This window comes from Protopterus annectens, chromosome 1.part1 (genome assembly GCF_019279795.1).
Source record: "Protopterus annectens isolate FY-2018-M chromosome 1.part1, PAN1.0, whole genome shotgun sequence".
Taxonomy (NCBI): domain Eukaryota; kingdom Metazoa; phylum Chordata; order Ceratodontiformes; family Protopteridae; genus Protopterus; species Protopterus annectens.
Genome location: NC_056726.1, coordinates 1,091,424,567 through 1,091,441,061, shown reverse-complemented (window position 1 = coordinate 1,091,441,061; position 16,495 = coordinate 1,091,424,567). Strand labels below are relative to the sequence as shown.

The window sequence follows — 16,495 nt, the reverse complement described above, 5'->3', positions numbered from 1 at the left end:
AGATAGGTGTAGCTCAGAGGGATTGGGATTTCTTTAAGTGGAGCATGTCCAACAGCTCTGGGTTTGACACAGCTTTGTATGTTAGGCAGAGATCACCTCTGAGTAGGCAATATGCGATGGAGTAAAGCTGGAGTTTTTTGAGACGGTCTGCGTAGGGCATCTGTTTGAGGCCGGTAATCCTGTTTATGAGGTATTTCTGCAGCCTTTCCAGTTGTTGTAGATGTCTTGTGAGGTACATACCAAAAGGGGCGTTGTACTCTATAATAGGTCTAATGAGTGATGAGTAGAGGGAACAATGACCTCTTTTTTTCTGGATGAGAAACCTTTTGTGATGAGGTGTGCCACGTAGAAGGATTTCCTGACTACTGTGGTGATGTGATTTATCAAAGAAGAGACTACTGTCCACCTCTGTCCAAAGGTCTCATCACACTTTCGGTGTTAAGTATACTACCGCCTATGTTGTAGTTCACGGGTACAGAGTTTTTACCAAAGGGGATGACAATGTACTTTTTGGCATTGAGCTTGAGGCCATGGCTTTGACGCTAGGCATCTGTCTCAGTGAGGCCCTTTTGTAGGATGTCCACATCGTTAGGAGTTTCGATTATGGCTCCTAGTTTGCAGTCAACTGCAAACTTCGTTAGCCAAAGACCTTCTGTGTTGGTATCTACTTCTCTGAAGTACAGGCTAAACAGGAGAGGACCCAGGACTGAACCCTGTGGTACTCCACTTGTCTGAAGTCGGATTTGGAGTCTGCTACTTTCACAGTGTGGGTTCTGTCAGTGAGCCAGTTGGCAACCCATCTTGTGACATAAGAATTTGCACCTAGTTTAATGAGTTTATCTAGAATTCCAGAGTGGGGGATGGTGTCGAAAGCCTTGGCAAGATCTAGATAGGCTGTGTGAACCACCTTACCCTTGTCTACGGCTTTGGTGACTGCTTCAAAGAAGTCTATCAGGTTTAGGAGACATTATCTGCCTTTTACAAACCCGAACTGGGTGGGGTCCAGAGTTTGGAGATTACCAATGTCTTTGTTTATAAGTTCCATGATGATACGTTCCATGGCCTTGCAGACCAGGCTCGTCAGGCTAATGGGGCGGTAGTTCCCGGTGTCCATGGTGGCTCCCCCCTTGTGGAGTGGGATAACCGTCGCTGTGCGCCATTCAGCAGGCACAAAGCCTGAGGTGAGGCTATGACTGAACATGGTACTTAGGTGGGGTGCCAGTTCATTCTGTAGTTTGTGTAGAACGCAGCCTGGGATGTTGTCTGGTCCCATGGATGCTGTGTTCTTGGCTTTGGAGAGTGTGGTTTTTACCTGTGCAGCCGTGATTACAGGAAAGTACAGTTGTGTACACTTACCATAAATGTAGATGTTCGAGTGTATTCATTGTTGCAGTCATTACAATTGGGTTATCCTGCTGGCAGGCTACCCTCAGTCAGCCTGAATTCCAAAGTCTAGATCTGGCTTCAACTGCTGTTGCCTCTTCCCTAACGTCAGTGAGCCAGGGGTATAAAAGATGCAGCCAACGCCATTTTCTTCAGTTTTTCTTGCCCCAGATGTCAGGTGCCCCCAAAAGGGTAGGCTAAAAATATGTCAATAAAACATGCATGCACCAAAGTATATATTTTGCCTTCATCTACAAGCAAATACACCATATAGGTTGTATAGAATAGAGAAGTACAGATAAGTTCCAGCAAAGAAATGGGGGATGGCGGGTGGGTAACCTGGACTGCAACAGTGAATACACTCGAACATCTACATTTATGATAAGTGTACACAACTGTACTATGTTCTTCGTGTTTCACTGTTGCAGTCATTACAATTGGGTTGAATCCCAAAGCTAAGGTTAGGAGGCTGGAGCTAAATAGCATTAGGAGCGGCTATTAGGCTCTGCAGAACTGCAGTGGCAAAGCCTGCCCTGGATTTAGAATAGAGTGGTAAGTGATGGTGCTTTGTGAAGGTGTGCACTGAACTCCACGTAACGGCCTCTAAAATGTCTTTGGTTGGTACTCCTCTGAGGAAGGCTGCTGAAGTGGCTGCTGCTCTGGTTGAATGTTGCCTAATGCCCTTAGGTACTGGCTTGCCATGTTGTGAATAGCAGAAACGAATGCAGTGGCCTATCCACTTTGAAATAGTCTGCTTTGAGATAGCCTTTCCTTGTGATCCTGCAGCATATGCCACTAGTAATTGCTCCGTCTTTCTGAAAGCTTTGGTTCTGTTCAAATAGAAGCGTAGCTGTCTGTGTATGTCCAAAGAATGCAGAATTCTCTACCCCTTATTCTGTGGGTTTGGATAAAAGGTAGGCAGATGAATAGCTTGGTTAAGGGCCACACTGGACACTACCCTAGGCATAAATGTGGGGTTTGTCCTCAGAGAAACCCTGTCTGGATAAAAAATGATAAAAAGGTTCCACAGCCATGAGTGCCTGTAGCTCTGAGACTCGTCTTGCAGAAGTTATTGCTAGGAGCAGAGCTGTTTTCCAAGATAAAAACTTTATCAGCTGTAGCGGCTGGCTCAAAAGGAGGCAGGGTGTTTTTTTCCAAGACATAATTGAGGTCCCATGCAGGTATTGGTGATCTCCTTGGAGGCCATACATTTTTGGCCCCTCTGAGGTACTGCCTTAATAAAGGATGAGAAAAGATTGGTGGCTCTGTATTTTAATGAGCTGAAATGGCAGACACATGAATTTTTATAGATGAAAAGGATAGGTCTTTATCCAGCATCTCAGTCAAGTATTGCAAAATCTGAGGAATATTTAGTACAGCTGTGTCAATTCCTTGTGCCTGGTTCCAAGCACAGAATCTCTTCCATTTTCCAGCATAGGATTTTCTAGTACTAGGCCTCCTGGCCTCCAAAATAACATCCATCACCGCTTTAGTGAGAGGTGTGTTTTGTATGACTACATTATCCGCCATGCTGCCAGATTTAAGGTTTTGAGTTGGCTGTGCAGGATTTGATTGTTCTGCTGGGACAGTAGATGGGGCACCTGAGATAAGGTCCAGGCTGGGCATTGAGACAAGTTCCTTAGGTTTGGATACCAGTACTGGCATGGCCAGTCTGGGGCAATCAGTATCATTTTTGGCTTCTCCTGCCTGACCTTTAGGAGTACCTTGGGGAGGACAGGCAGAGGAGGAAAGGCATATACTGTAAGTCTTTCCAGCTGAAAGATAGGGCATCCACTTTCCATGCTTGTCTGTGATAAGTCCTTGTGCAGAATCACTTTAGTTGTCAGTTGTAAGGCGAGGCAAATAGATCTATGTCCGGGCATCCCCATTTCCTTGTTACCATGCTGAAGACTTGTGGATCCAATTTCCACTCGTGGGGATCCATGAGGTTTCTGCTTAGTTCGTCTGCCGGAGTATTTATCTTTCCTGGCAGGAATTGTGCCTGCAGATGTACTTGGTAAGTCAATGCTGTGTCTCACAAAGTCATGGCTAGTCTGCAAAAGGGGTATGAATGACTGCCTCCCTGCTTGTTTATATACCACATGACCGTGGTGTTGTCTGTCTTTAATCAGTAGTTGTCCCGGATGAAGTAGGTCCTTGAAGGCTGTCAGGGCATTTTGAACAGCTAGCATCTCTTTTTGATTGATATGTATATGCATTTGGTTTGCGGACCATGTGCCTTGAATACATTTTCCTGCCATATGGGCTCCTCAGGCATAATCCGATGCATCCGTTGTTAATGTCTGTGTGGCTGGGGGTAGAGTGAATGGCTGTCCCTTGTTCTGGTGACAGGCCTTCACCCACCATCGAAACTCCTGTTGCAGGCAGGGAATGAGAGTAAAAAGAAGTTCTGTACTCACCATAACGTTCCATCTGAGTAGGTAACTTGATTTGTCAGCAACCTGTGGGTATCGGATCCATCCTGGATCCGAGCCGGCAGCTTTCAAAGCTAGAGATCCGAGCTCCAAGCTCCTCCCCCTTACCCATAATACCCTGCTACCTCCCTCCAGTCCTCAGATCGAGTTTGCCCAATTACCAGACAACACCAAGACAAACAAATACCTAAACATCCTAACCCGATGCATACCAGGACTGAATCATTCTATCATTCAGGTAACGAAAGCCAGGTTAGGGGAAGGAGGGGAGGTCGGTTGCTGACAAATGAAGTTACCTACTCAGATGGAACGTTATGGTGAGTAAATAACTTCTTTATCTGAAGTAGTTAATTTCATTTGATCAGCAACCTGTGGGGCAGAGTCCCCAGCTACCAAAAAAACTTGGGAGGACCTCAAGGAAGAATATTCCGGAGCACTGCAGAGCCAAAGGCCGCCCTCCCTCTGGATATCCGATCTAATTTATAACGCAAAATAAAGGTATGAGAAGAAGCCCAAGTAGCCGCAGAACAGATGTCATCCAAGGGAACTCTTGACCAAAACGCAGCAGAGGTAGCCATAGAACGGGTAGAGTGAGCATGAACTCCCAAGGGCTCCGGCCGACCAGAAATTTTGTATGCGAGCAAAATGCAGTGAGATATCCATCTAGCTAGAGTCACTTTTGTTACTGGTTTACCCAAAGATGGCTTAGCAAAGGAAACAAAGAGCTGCTCCGACTTGCGAGAGGCAGCTGTTCCGTGCAAGTAAAAGCGCAATTGTCTATGCACATCTAATAGTCTGTACTCCCCCTTGTTCTCGATAGTTAGGGAAGAAAACAGGCAGATTAATGGATTGGTTGATGTTAGCCTCGGAAGCCACTTTAGGTAAGAAGGAAGGATTAGTCCCGAGAGATACTCTGTCCTTATGGAAAACAAGATACGGGGGTTTAGTACAAAGGGCCTGAAGCTCAGATACCCTTCTAGCTGAGGTAATAGCAATTAAGAAGGCAGTTTTCCAAGACAAGAACTAAGTCAACAGAAGCTGCAGGCTCAAACGGTGGACTAGTTAGAGCCTGAAGGACTAAGGTTAGGTCCCATGGAGGAACCGCATTCTTGACAGGAGGTCTTAAAAGAAAGGTGCTCTTTAAGAAAGTCTTGCAAATCTTAGTGGAAGCTAAAGGACCAAGATTGTCCCAGATATGGAAGTGGGAAATGGCCGCCATTTGAACCTTCACAGTAGAAGAACTGGCCCCTTGATGGAAAACGTACTGCTGGAATGGGAGCCGTAAAAGGGACCAAATTCCTAAGCCAGGCCCAGATGGAAAAACGTTTCCATTTACTGTTGTAGACCTTCCTGGTAGAAGGCTTATGCACCGCCACCAGGATGGATTTAACTGCGGAGATACCGGGAGTCCTAGCCACTAAGGGAACTGGATCAATCAAGCAGAGAGCTTGAGGTAGTCCAGATTCTGAGTTTTCAATCCCGAAGGATGACAGATCAGATCTGGAATGGGATCCAAAATCCAAATAGGAGCTATGAGATGAGACCGTAGGTACGGGAACCAGGTTTGACGAGGTCAGAACGGGGCTATGAGGATAACCTTGCTCCCCAACTGACAAGCTTTCTGTAAGAATTTTGTCATTAACGGGAGAGGAGGATAAGCATTAAGAAGACCGGATGGCCAAGCATGAACTAGAGAGTCTCTGGGGCTCTCCCCCAGCGGGGGAATTAGAGCGAAAAACTTGCTGCACTTTACGTTCAAAGGTGATGCGAAGATATCACAGCAAGGTTGACCCCATTTGAGGAAGATCCGTTTCGCTACTAAGGGGTTCAGAGACCACTCGTAAGGCGAGAGGATAGTTAGACTCAGCTTGTCCGCTAAAATGTTGGACCGACCCGGAATGTGCATTGCTAGCAAAAAACGGTTGGTGGATATCGCCCACTCCCAAACTCTCATGGCCTCTCGGCAAAGAGGATAAGACCTGGTCCCCCCCGTTTGTTAATGTACCAGACCACTGACATGTTGTCTGTCTGAATTGTAATAGTCCCCGGAGGAAGAAGGGCATGGAGAGCTTGCAACGCTAGAAGCACTGCCCTCATCTCCAGAACACTGATATTGAGAACGGTCTCTGACTCCCCGTGCCTTGGACAGTTCTGTCCATGCAATGCCCCCCCCCCCACCCCAGGCGAGAAGCATCCGTGGTCACAGTGGCTTGGGGTTGAGGCATTAAAAACAGCTGCCCTTCCCGAAGCTCTCGGGAATGGAGCCACCAAAGTAAGGAGTCCCTGCAAACTTTGCTGAGGGGAATCGGGGAGTCCAATGGATGTCGAAGGATGGACCACTGGACCTGTAAGGTCTATTGAAGAACCCTCACATTCAAGCGGGCTAGAGGTGAAAGGTTGATAGCTGCTGCCATGGACCCTAGGGCTTTCAGGACTAATTCCGCTGGTGGGGCCGGAGATTGTAGAAGTGCTAAGATGTGGAGAGTTAAATTGCGGAGTCTGTCTGATGTCAAGAAGGCCTTGGACTGAAGTGCGTCTATTCTGGCCCCTATGAAGTCCAAGACCTGAACAGGTTGAAGGGACGATTTTTTGTAATTTATTGTGATCCCCAAATGGTGGGCCAAGAGCAGGAAGCAATCCCTGGCTGAGCATAGTAGATGCCTGGTGGGAGTGGCGAGGAGCCAGTCGTCCAGGTAAGGAAAGACCTGCATTCCCTGAAGCCTCAGGTGGGCCACTACAACTGCCATGACTTTGGTGAACACCCTGGGGGGCTGTGGTGAGGCCAAAAGGGAGGACCCTGAACTGATAATGACTGGCCCCCAACTGAAAGCTGAGAAACCTCCTGATCGCCTGTCCATGAGAATGTGGTAGTACGCATCCTTGAAGTCTATGGAACACATCCAGTCGTTCTCCTGCAGAAGGGGGAGAATAGATTGAAGAGTGACCATCCGGAATTCCTCTTTGGCAATGAACAGGTTCAATGTAGACAGGTCGAGAACTGGTCTCAAGTCCCCAGTCTTTTTTGGCACCAAAAAGAACCTGGAGTAATTGCTCGACTGGATGGAACATCGGGGAGGCGTCTCAACTGAGGGGGAAGATTTATGAAGGGGATAGATTAACCTCTGGATATTATTTGGAGCACCCAGCGATCTGTCGTGATGGACTCCCAATGTGCTAAGTGTTCTGAGAACCCCCCCCCCCGACTGCCTCCAGAAAGGAGCAGTCGGGCAACCCCTCAGGGTTGCTGTGCGGGTCGGTGAAAGGTTCCCTCTACCCGAAATTCTTCAGCCCCCCTCTGCCTCTGGGCCGGCGTCCACCTTGTCCTCCCTTGCCTCTGAAGGACGAAGGGTCCGGAGTGTAACGGGACTGCTGAGATTTCCGGAACCACATCTTCTTTTGTCCTCTCTGGTTCCTGGAAAAGGACCTTTGAGGAGCCGAGAAGCGGATTCCGATGGCAGACAGCGTTTTCCCATCTTTCTCGCTCTGGAGCAGCGTATCGTGAATGGTCTTGCCAAACAGCGTAGAACCGTCAAAGGGAGCATTTGGGAAGGACGCCTTGAAGGGTTCCGCAAAGTCGCAAAGTTGGAGCCAGGCGTGACGCCGTAAGGCGATGCCTGCTCCACTGGCTCTAGCTGCCCCCTCCATGGCATGGGAGAGAAGCCACATGTGTTGGATATCGATTTTACAGTGGCCATGCGAGCCGAGAAAGTTAGTTTGTCCTTGGCCGACGGACTCCGGGGGAGACCCAGCGTACTCTTACTAGATCCCGCTGAAGCCTAATTACGTGTGCCAAGTAATTCAGCACCCTTATGGAAAAGGCAAACATCCGCTTTCTGATGCGATCCTTCGTCTGAGACTCCTTGTCGGGAGGATGGACCGAGGAACTATTCTGTGCCAGTTCCTTCTTGGTGGCAGCCGCCACCACCATGGCATCTAAAGGGGAACCTTTACTCCACGCTGTCTTGTCTGTCGGGGTATTAAGGATCTTATCTGGTCTCCTGGGGATTGGCTCTACAGTGTCCGGCTCCTTCCACGCCCTGGTAGTAATTAGGTCTACCAGGGGGTCAGCCAGAGGGGACACCCAAGAGGTAGACGGGCCTGCGTCAAACGCCTCCAGAAACAATGACTCATCCAAGGAAGGTTTCTGGGCTGACCACCCCCCTCTAATGCGCAGCATATCCATAATGTCTCCAAAGGAGACGTCCTCGGGGGGTGACCTGGGGGAACCTTCCCCTTCCACCAAGTCAGTGTCTTCTGTGAGGGACTCGGGGGAGTCCAAGTGCCTCCTTTTACACTTTCGTTTGTGAGGGACCTCCTCGGCAGGACTGTCCGAGGAGGGCTCACCAATGGGGTCATGCTCCTCTACAGGAACAAGCTGGGCCGTAGACGCAGGCTGTCCCTGGGGCTGGATGATGGAAGACAGGCCCATCTGTGAGGGAATGGCGGGTAGATCCGTAGCACGAGCTGGGGACCTCGAATTCCTCGAAAGGACCTTCTCCACCACGTCGAAAGCCGAAGGTGAACCACTCTCCATGGGATCAGAGAGCAGCCCCCTCGGATCCGACGTGTGGATCGGCGGCGGAGCCGAAGCGATCGGACGCGAAAGTGCAGTGTGCTCCGACCGCATCAGAGCCGAAGACGCACTCACCCCTCCGGATCCGAGGCTCGGCTCATGGCCCTGAGAGCTCGGATCCGAAAATAGACCCGATAAACTCAAAGGTAAGGCCGGCGTCGATGTAGCCATTACCATCGGTGCCGACTCCCTGGCTACTTGGATCCGACAGCTCCAAAACCCGATAATGGATCGGAGAAGGAGCAATGGGGGCAAAGAAGGGGGCCGAGCTCCGCCATAGAGGGGGGGGGGGAGGCAAGAGCACTCCCATCTGCATCTGGGCCTGAAGGAAGCGATGCATCATCCGGGCCATGTCAGTGTCAGAAAAGCTTCTTGTAGACCTAGAAGAGGCCGCCGAGAAGGCCGCCTCGATGACCTCAAAGGTGGCCGGGTCCAGAGAGAAACGTGGGGAACAGAGCCGAGAGGGGGAGGACCCGGGAACCTTCAAGGGAGAATAGAGCTGCTTAGCCGGCGGGGCCCGCCGCTTGTGGCTCCTATGCCTCTCCCTGTCTGTCTCTCTCTTTCTCCCGCTCTCTCTCTCTCTCTCTCTCTCTTCTATTTCTTTCTAGGGTCCCTCTCTCCCTGGGACACAGTGGGAGGCTGAGTCCCAGCCAGGGGAGCAGGAACCGTTGGCTGAACAGCCGCGAGTGGCGCCACTGAGGGAAGAGGAGGAAGAAGTAGAATCCGCGGGTAAAAAGCCCGCTAAGATTAACTTGTTCCTCCCGTCTCTCAGAGCCCAGGGGTTAAAGGCAGCACATATCTGGCAGCCTGATGTCAAATGTGCAACCCCCAGGCAAAGAACGCACTGAGTGTGGCCATCGGCTGGGGACAGCTTATGGCCACACTCAGAGCATTTGGAAAAGATGGCCTTCAGGTCTACCACAATCACACAATCACACTCCCTAACACACAGATAAGGGGAAGGGGAATACACTAAAGTTAAATTAAACTAAACTAGTCTAACGGATCAACTATCTCACACACACACACACACACACACACACACACACACACACACACTTTTTAAACTGGTTAAAAAGGTAGAGAAAATTCCTATCCTTATCTTACCTAATCGCAAGGAGCTCGGCACTCGTGCTTATAGAAGCCGCGGCAAACGAGATCTGAGGACTGGAGGGGGTTGGGTATTATGGGTAAGGGGAGGAGCTTGGAGCTCGGACATCTGCCGGCTCAGATCCAGGACCGATCAGATACCCACAGGTTGCTGATCAAATGAAGTTAACTACTTCAGATCTATTGTTTTCAGGCTGTGGCAATGTTGAGTCCAAAACACTTTTAAAGGTACCATTGAAGTTTCCTCATATACAGTCTTGCATATGGAATTAGTAGAATGCAGGATGCCATGAAGCCCAAAGCCTGCAGAATTATTCATGCAGATAACTGGGCCTTTGTTGCCAACAGTTTGAAATAGGTAGTCGGTTGCCTTTGTTTGTCTGGCATGAGATAAGCCATCTGGGCAGTTGTATTTAAGCTTGCACCCAGGAATATTATCTCTTGAGAGGGGACTAGTTTTGATTTCTGTTCGTTGACTGTGTACCCTAGGCATGGCAGTAATCTCTTTACAAACGCCAGATGCTGTAGTAGAATGTCCTTGTTCTCTGCTTGAATCAGGCAGTTGTCCAAGTAAGGATATATTTGTATTCCTCTTTGTCTGCAGAATGCAATTACTGGTGCCAGGCACTGTGAAGACTCTGGGCGCAGTACATAAACCAAAGGGCAGTGCAGAGAATTTGGTAGTGCATTGAGCCAGCTTTGAATCTGAGGTATCTTCTGCATGTTTGTCCGATTGGGACATGCAGGTATGCCTCTTTTAGATCTAAAGTCACAAGCCAAGCCTTCTTGCCAAACATGGGCAGAAGCTGCTGTAGAGTCAACATTTTGAATTTTGGAATATCCAGATATGTGTTTAGAATAGATAGGTCCAGTATTGGTCTCCAGGCTTTGTCCTTTCTGGGTACCAAGAACAGTCTTGAATAAAATCCTTGTCCCTGCTCTTGCTCTGGTACTTGTTGAATGGCCCTCATGTCCACGAGGAATGAGACTTGTTTTTGTGCCTTTGCCCATTGATATTTTGGCAGGTCTGGCCAACCGTTTGCCCTTGGCAGGGTATGGAAGTGAAACTTGTAGCCTTGTGACACTATGTTTAAGACCCATGTGTCCTGGGTTATTATGTGCCAATTATGAGAAAAAAGTGTTAGTTTTCCCCCTAAAGGTGCTGCCAGAAGATAAGTGCTTGGCGCAGGCAGGGGGAAGTCATTGGGACGGTTTCCTGTATGGCTGCGATTTGTCTTCTCCAGTTTTGGAGGTAGAAGAACCCCACTGTTTAGACCTGTACGGACCTTGGGGATGGGATCTGCCTTTAGGGTGTCTGTATCTGCCTCTTTGTGGCCTGTCTGACACTGGAAAGGACCAATTCTTTGTAGGCCAGTGTCTGCTAAATCTTGATGGCTGTACCTTTAAGAATTCCTTGACTGTTTGCATAGATTTAGCTTTGTCCTCCATTTTCTTTAACACCTCTTCTGTTTTAACACCAAACAAAGCATCATGCTGTAATGGAGCATCTAATAATTTTGCTTTAACATGATCAGATAGATTTTGTTCCTTTAACCAAGCATGCCTCCTAATGACAGAACCCGTAACTGGCCCTGCAGGAGGCCTCCAGAGAATCAAAACCACAATGTAAAGTATGCTTTCCAACTTGTTCAGCTGCATGCAATAATTCCTGCATTTCTTTGTTTTCTGCACATTCAGAATTGAATCAACATTTTTTGTTTAAGCAGTGACATAATATATTGCTGATATTTAAGCATATGAAACTGACAATTTACAGCCCTTATAGCCAGGGTAGCAGAAGTGAAAATCTTTTTTCCCCATCTGTCCAGTGCCCTAGTATCCCTGTCAGAGGGAGTAGGTTTTTTTTGCATTGGAAGCCTTGACCCCTTTGGGACCCTGAGAGATAGTTTCTGGGTCAGCAGCAGGGTTTTTGAAAAGGAATTTATGAGAGTCAGGAACCCTGTAGTACCTGTCCGGCTTAACAGGAGCTGGAGGTAAGGAGTCAGGAATCAGACTGGACTCTGAAAATACATCATCTACAATGTCTAACAGGTGGAATAGCTAGGGGCCTGTGTTGTGGTAGTAAAAGGAAGTCTCTGAGCCTTTTTTCGGAATAATCTTGGCTCTCCCAGTGGAAATGCTTCCTCATGATATGTAAAGTTTCCCCAAAAGAATAATCCTCAGGAGAGGCTGAAGGGATTGATTCTTCAGCATCAGAATCCTCATAGGGAGGAAGAGAATATTCCTGATCAGAAGAGGAATCAGATGAAATAGAAACCTGATCTGAAGATTCATATTCTGTCTATTGCCTAGGCCTCTTATCAGGAGGGGGATGGGAACCCCTGATCAAAGTAATTAAGTCTTCGGCCATTTTGAGCATCTGTTTTTTAGGCATGGAGGCCGGTCCATGAGGCTGTTGTACTGGTTTCTTTGTCTTTAAAGGTGCTTTAGTCTTTGCCTTTGAAGCTGAAGTCATTTTAACATATAATTGATTAGGTCTGAAAACACCCTCAGAAGCAGATGCCTGCTCCGCGGCTCCGGACCTGTCTGAGGGAATAGTTTCCGAAGGTCCAATACCTTGAGCTTCCAGCGGCCTGGTCAACTCCACGTGGGTGTCGGTAGCGGCCTGCGAGTCTAAGGTAGCGGTCATCATTGGCTGCGAAGGTGCTGCAATGCGAACCGGCGACTGGCTTAGAAGAAGCCTAGTCGGTTTTGGACCTTGGATGCCTGTCCTTTTCCTTGCGTTTCTTGTGAATTCCGGTAGTCGGACGGCTATCTGACGACATTGTATAGTTAAATCTTCTGCCAAAATAGTGTAATGCAAAATCGTACCGACGCTTAATACTGCGCTGGTTAAATCTAGCACAAAACCGACAACTAGCAACGTCATGGTCAGGGCCTAGGCAAGGAATACAGTAAGAATGAAAGTCCTTATGAGGTATTTGTTTCCACAAGAAATACAATTTTTAACTTTTTCTAACATCGGTCTGGAGCAAGAAAAAAAAAGTTTCCCCAATGGGATACTTAGCTTTTAGTGAAGACTTCGGATCTGAAATTCGAACACGAAAATCTCAGGAGTCGGCCGACCGGCACTTGCGAACTACTTTTGCTTCGGGCACCGTGCGGCAAGAAAGACTGAAGAAAATGGCATCAGCTGCATCTTTTATACCCCTGGTGCACGGACGTCAGGGAAGAGGTGACAGCAGCCGACGCCGGACCTAGACTTTGAAATTCAGGCCAACTGAGAGTAGCCTGTCAGCAGGATAACCCAATTGTAATGACTGCAACAGTGAAACATGAAGAACATCTTTGCATTCTTCCGGTATAGAGATGGGCTCTTTAGGGGGTGAGAGAGATGGGCTCTTTAGGGGGTGAGAGGGGAGTAAAGTTAGCACTGAACCTATCTGCCAGGATGTTGGCAATATCAGTTGGGTCTGTATATTTAGTGCCATTTCGCTGTAACTCAGAACAGATCTGAGTGTTGCCATTGAGATTTCTTGACATAGCTATAAATTGTTTTGTGGTTGTCTTTAGAATCAGTGGTGATTTTGTTTTCGTAACTAGCTTTGGAGGATTTTATCAGGGATCGCAGCTTCTTACTGAGGCTCCTCCACTCATGGGATTTTACTCTCTTTTGCAACAGTTTCTTGCTTCTGTTGTACAGTTTGTTTATGGCAGGGGATCACCAGATCGGCTTCCTTTTTTTGGAGGATAGCGCCTTGGTTCTGTTTGGGATAGCACGATCCATGCACTCATGTAAGTGCTTATAAAGTGCAACTGTGTAGGATTCAGTAGTCTTTAAGTGTATTGTCCATCTGCATGGGTGTCCTGAAGTCCACCACTTCTGTCTTAAGAAGCAGGACGTTGGCTTTGGAGAAATTTTTTACCATAGTTTCCTTAATGGGGGGTGGGGGCAGGATGTGGATATCAAGGGTAATTAGCTTATGGTCGGATTGGACCAATGAGACGTTGTCTTCAGGTGTGGAACACTGGTCACTCATGTTGGTAATGACTAGATCCAGGATATTGTTGCCCCTGGTGGGGGTGTGGATAAGATGATCCAGGGGATTGGAATTTATGAATTCCAGAAAGTGTTGAACGAAGGAGTTGGTACACGAGTAGTTTTCCCAGTTAATGGTGGGGTAGTTGAAATCGCCCATTATTTGGGTGTTTGGCTGAACCCCAATATATTTTCTAGTACATCAAGAAAAGAGGAGTGGGAATCCTGGGGCATGGTGGGTGATCTGTAGCAAGCTACAATTTAGATTGCAGTTTTACCCAGAGTTAGTTACACTTGGATAACCTCGGCTGCATTATGCTGAGCAACTAGCCTGGAGGTGTGGATATCCTTAAAGAGCATGGACACACCTCCCCTTTGGTGCTCTGGTCCAGGTTACATGGCCGAAAAGTTTGGTATGAGTTATAGCCTGGTAGTGCAGGGGTGCTCTCTGGAGCCTTGAACCAGGTCTCAGTCACTGCACAGTTATCGATGTTCTCCAATGAGTGCCTCGAGTGAGTGCATTTTGAGACTTACTAGCACTGAGTAGCATCACCCTCAGTTTTTGCATGCTTGTACCTGTTACAGTGGTGGCTTTGTCCTTTGAACTTTGCCTAAAAAAGGCACTATAGGGGTGGCAAGAGCCTTAGCCAGTAACCTGAATCCCAGGGGCAACAGGTGCAGACCATCTCTGGCAAAGCATCGTGGTCTGTCGATCATGACGTCCCAGGCAGACATATACTGGATCCCCTTTGAATGACACCAGAAGCTTAGCTAATTGTTGAAGTCAGTCATTTTGTCCTTATATTGTGGTATCATTCTGGACGAAGGCAGGATGCTACTCAGGGCTAGGGTCATACCTGCCTGGGCCACATGATCCAAGAGCTCTTCCAGGTCTCTCTTCATGTAGTCCAGGGAGGTACGTCTCAGGTCGTTCACACCAACATGGACAATGACAGAGTCATATTTGTACTTGTTGTGGAGTGACCTGAGTGCGTGGGTTATGTGACAGATCCTGGCACCCGACAGGCAGCTGACAGTAACCTTCTCCTTGTTTAGCCTGGTGAGGCAGCTGACAGTAACCTTCTCCTTGTTTAGCCTGGTGAGCTGGACATCAGTGTGCCTGACTATAGAGTCATCTAGGACTAGTGTGTTAGGTACACTGTTTTTTCTTATTGGCTGTGGTTGAGTGGCACACAGTCTGCGGGCTATGTGTCATTTGGGTCGTGTTGGGGGGTGAAGGTTGCTTGCATTTCTGCTTTGGAGGTCTCTGCTGCTTGAGCAGATTATTATTGAGAGCCTCCGCGAATGTTTTTATGTTTGTGTGTGGATTTTGGTGGTGTAGATTTAAGTGAGACTATGTGATGAGTGTGGTGCAAGTGTTTACCTTCTCCTCTCGACTGACAAGTTCAGTCTTGATTGGAGAGAGCTTTACCTCCAGTTTGGCTAGATAAGTGCATCTCTCACAGGTTGTAGTGTTGGGTGGTAGGAGGAGAGGGTTGTCTGTGTACATGAGGCAATTTCTACATTGTCCCAAGATGCCCAGATTCATCAGATAGACAGGAGAGAACACTGGGAGCGGACCCTTGGACATGCCTGAATAAAAAACTATTTTCCTCTAGATAAGTTGAGGAAAGTGAGTACAAGAGCTGTTTTTCTCTAAGCAAGTGAGGAAAGTAAGTACCAAAACTGTTTTCCTCTAGGTAATGAGGAAGGTTGAGTGCTGTAGTAATTAGTAGGTTATTTAGTGCTTACAAGTTATGAACAAGTACTGATCACGAATAAGCAAATTCAAGTGCTAAAACTAAGAATCTGTTTATGGACAAAACTAGTTATAGGAAAGTGGGGAAACAAGTGCAAATGCGGGCTTTTAAATCAGAAAGTTGAGAGAGATGGAAAAACTGCCCAAACGGCCAATAACTACAATTTCTGGGCCAGAACCACTCCTTATGTGATAGGTAAGTTACCTAGTGCTTACCACTCCCACTGATAAGCTAGAAGGCTTCCCTCCAACACAGAAAGCTTGGGGGGGCTCAGAAGCTTACATACAGTCCTGGATACAGCAAATCTGAATCTGGACTACACTAGTTACAGGAAAGATTTTTATTTATAGATACATATATATATATATATATATATATACATATATATATATATATATATATATATATATATACATATATATACATATATATATATATATATATATATTTATATATATATATATATATATATATATATATATATATATATATATATATATATATATATACACACACACACACACACACACACACACACACACACACACACACACACACACACACATACACACACACACACACACACACACACACACACACACACACACACACACACACACACACATACACACACACACACACACACACACACACACACACACACACACACACACACACACACACACACACACACACACACACACACACACACACACACACACACACACACACACACACACACACACACACACACACACACACACACGTATACACACACACACACACACACACACACACACACACACACACACACACACACACACACACACACACACACACACACACACGTAGCTAAAACAGCAGTAAAAACAATTCAAATGCAGTGCAAGCTAGCACACTTGAGTATGGAGCAATGTTAGACCAAACAGTTTAAAAAATGCAATTAAATTAAAAATGACTAAAAACAAGTGCAGAAGGAGTCTAATAGGAAGAATGAGGTAAAGAGATGGGACGGGGGGAGTGTCCCAGATCAAATCTACAGTGGGGGCGGGCAACTGCAAAAGCCTCCCAATTTAAACAAGACAGGAATAGGGAAGGTGGGTATGAGAAAACCAACACCCTCAGCAGAGATCTGAAAAACTATACAGTGAAGCAAAAATAACAGTGCACAACTCTGAAGTCAGCCAGCAATGATATAAAAATGAGTCAAACAACAATTACCAGTACACAACTC

At 47.2% G+C, this 16,495-nt stretch overlaps 1 protein-coding gene across 1 annotated transcript in view; it reads right to left on the bottom strand.

Annotated features, from left to right (window-relative positions):
• The window catches only part of PDIA6 (protein disulfide isomerase family A member 6), a 512,967-nt gene that overhangs the window by 401,167 nt on the left and 95,305 nt on the right, over positions 1-16,495 (bottom strand). The window lies entirely within an intron of this gene.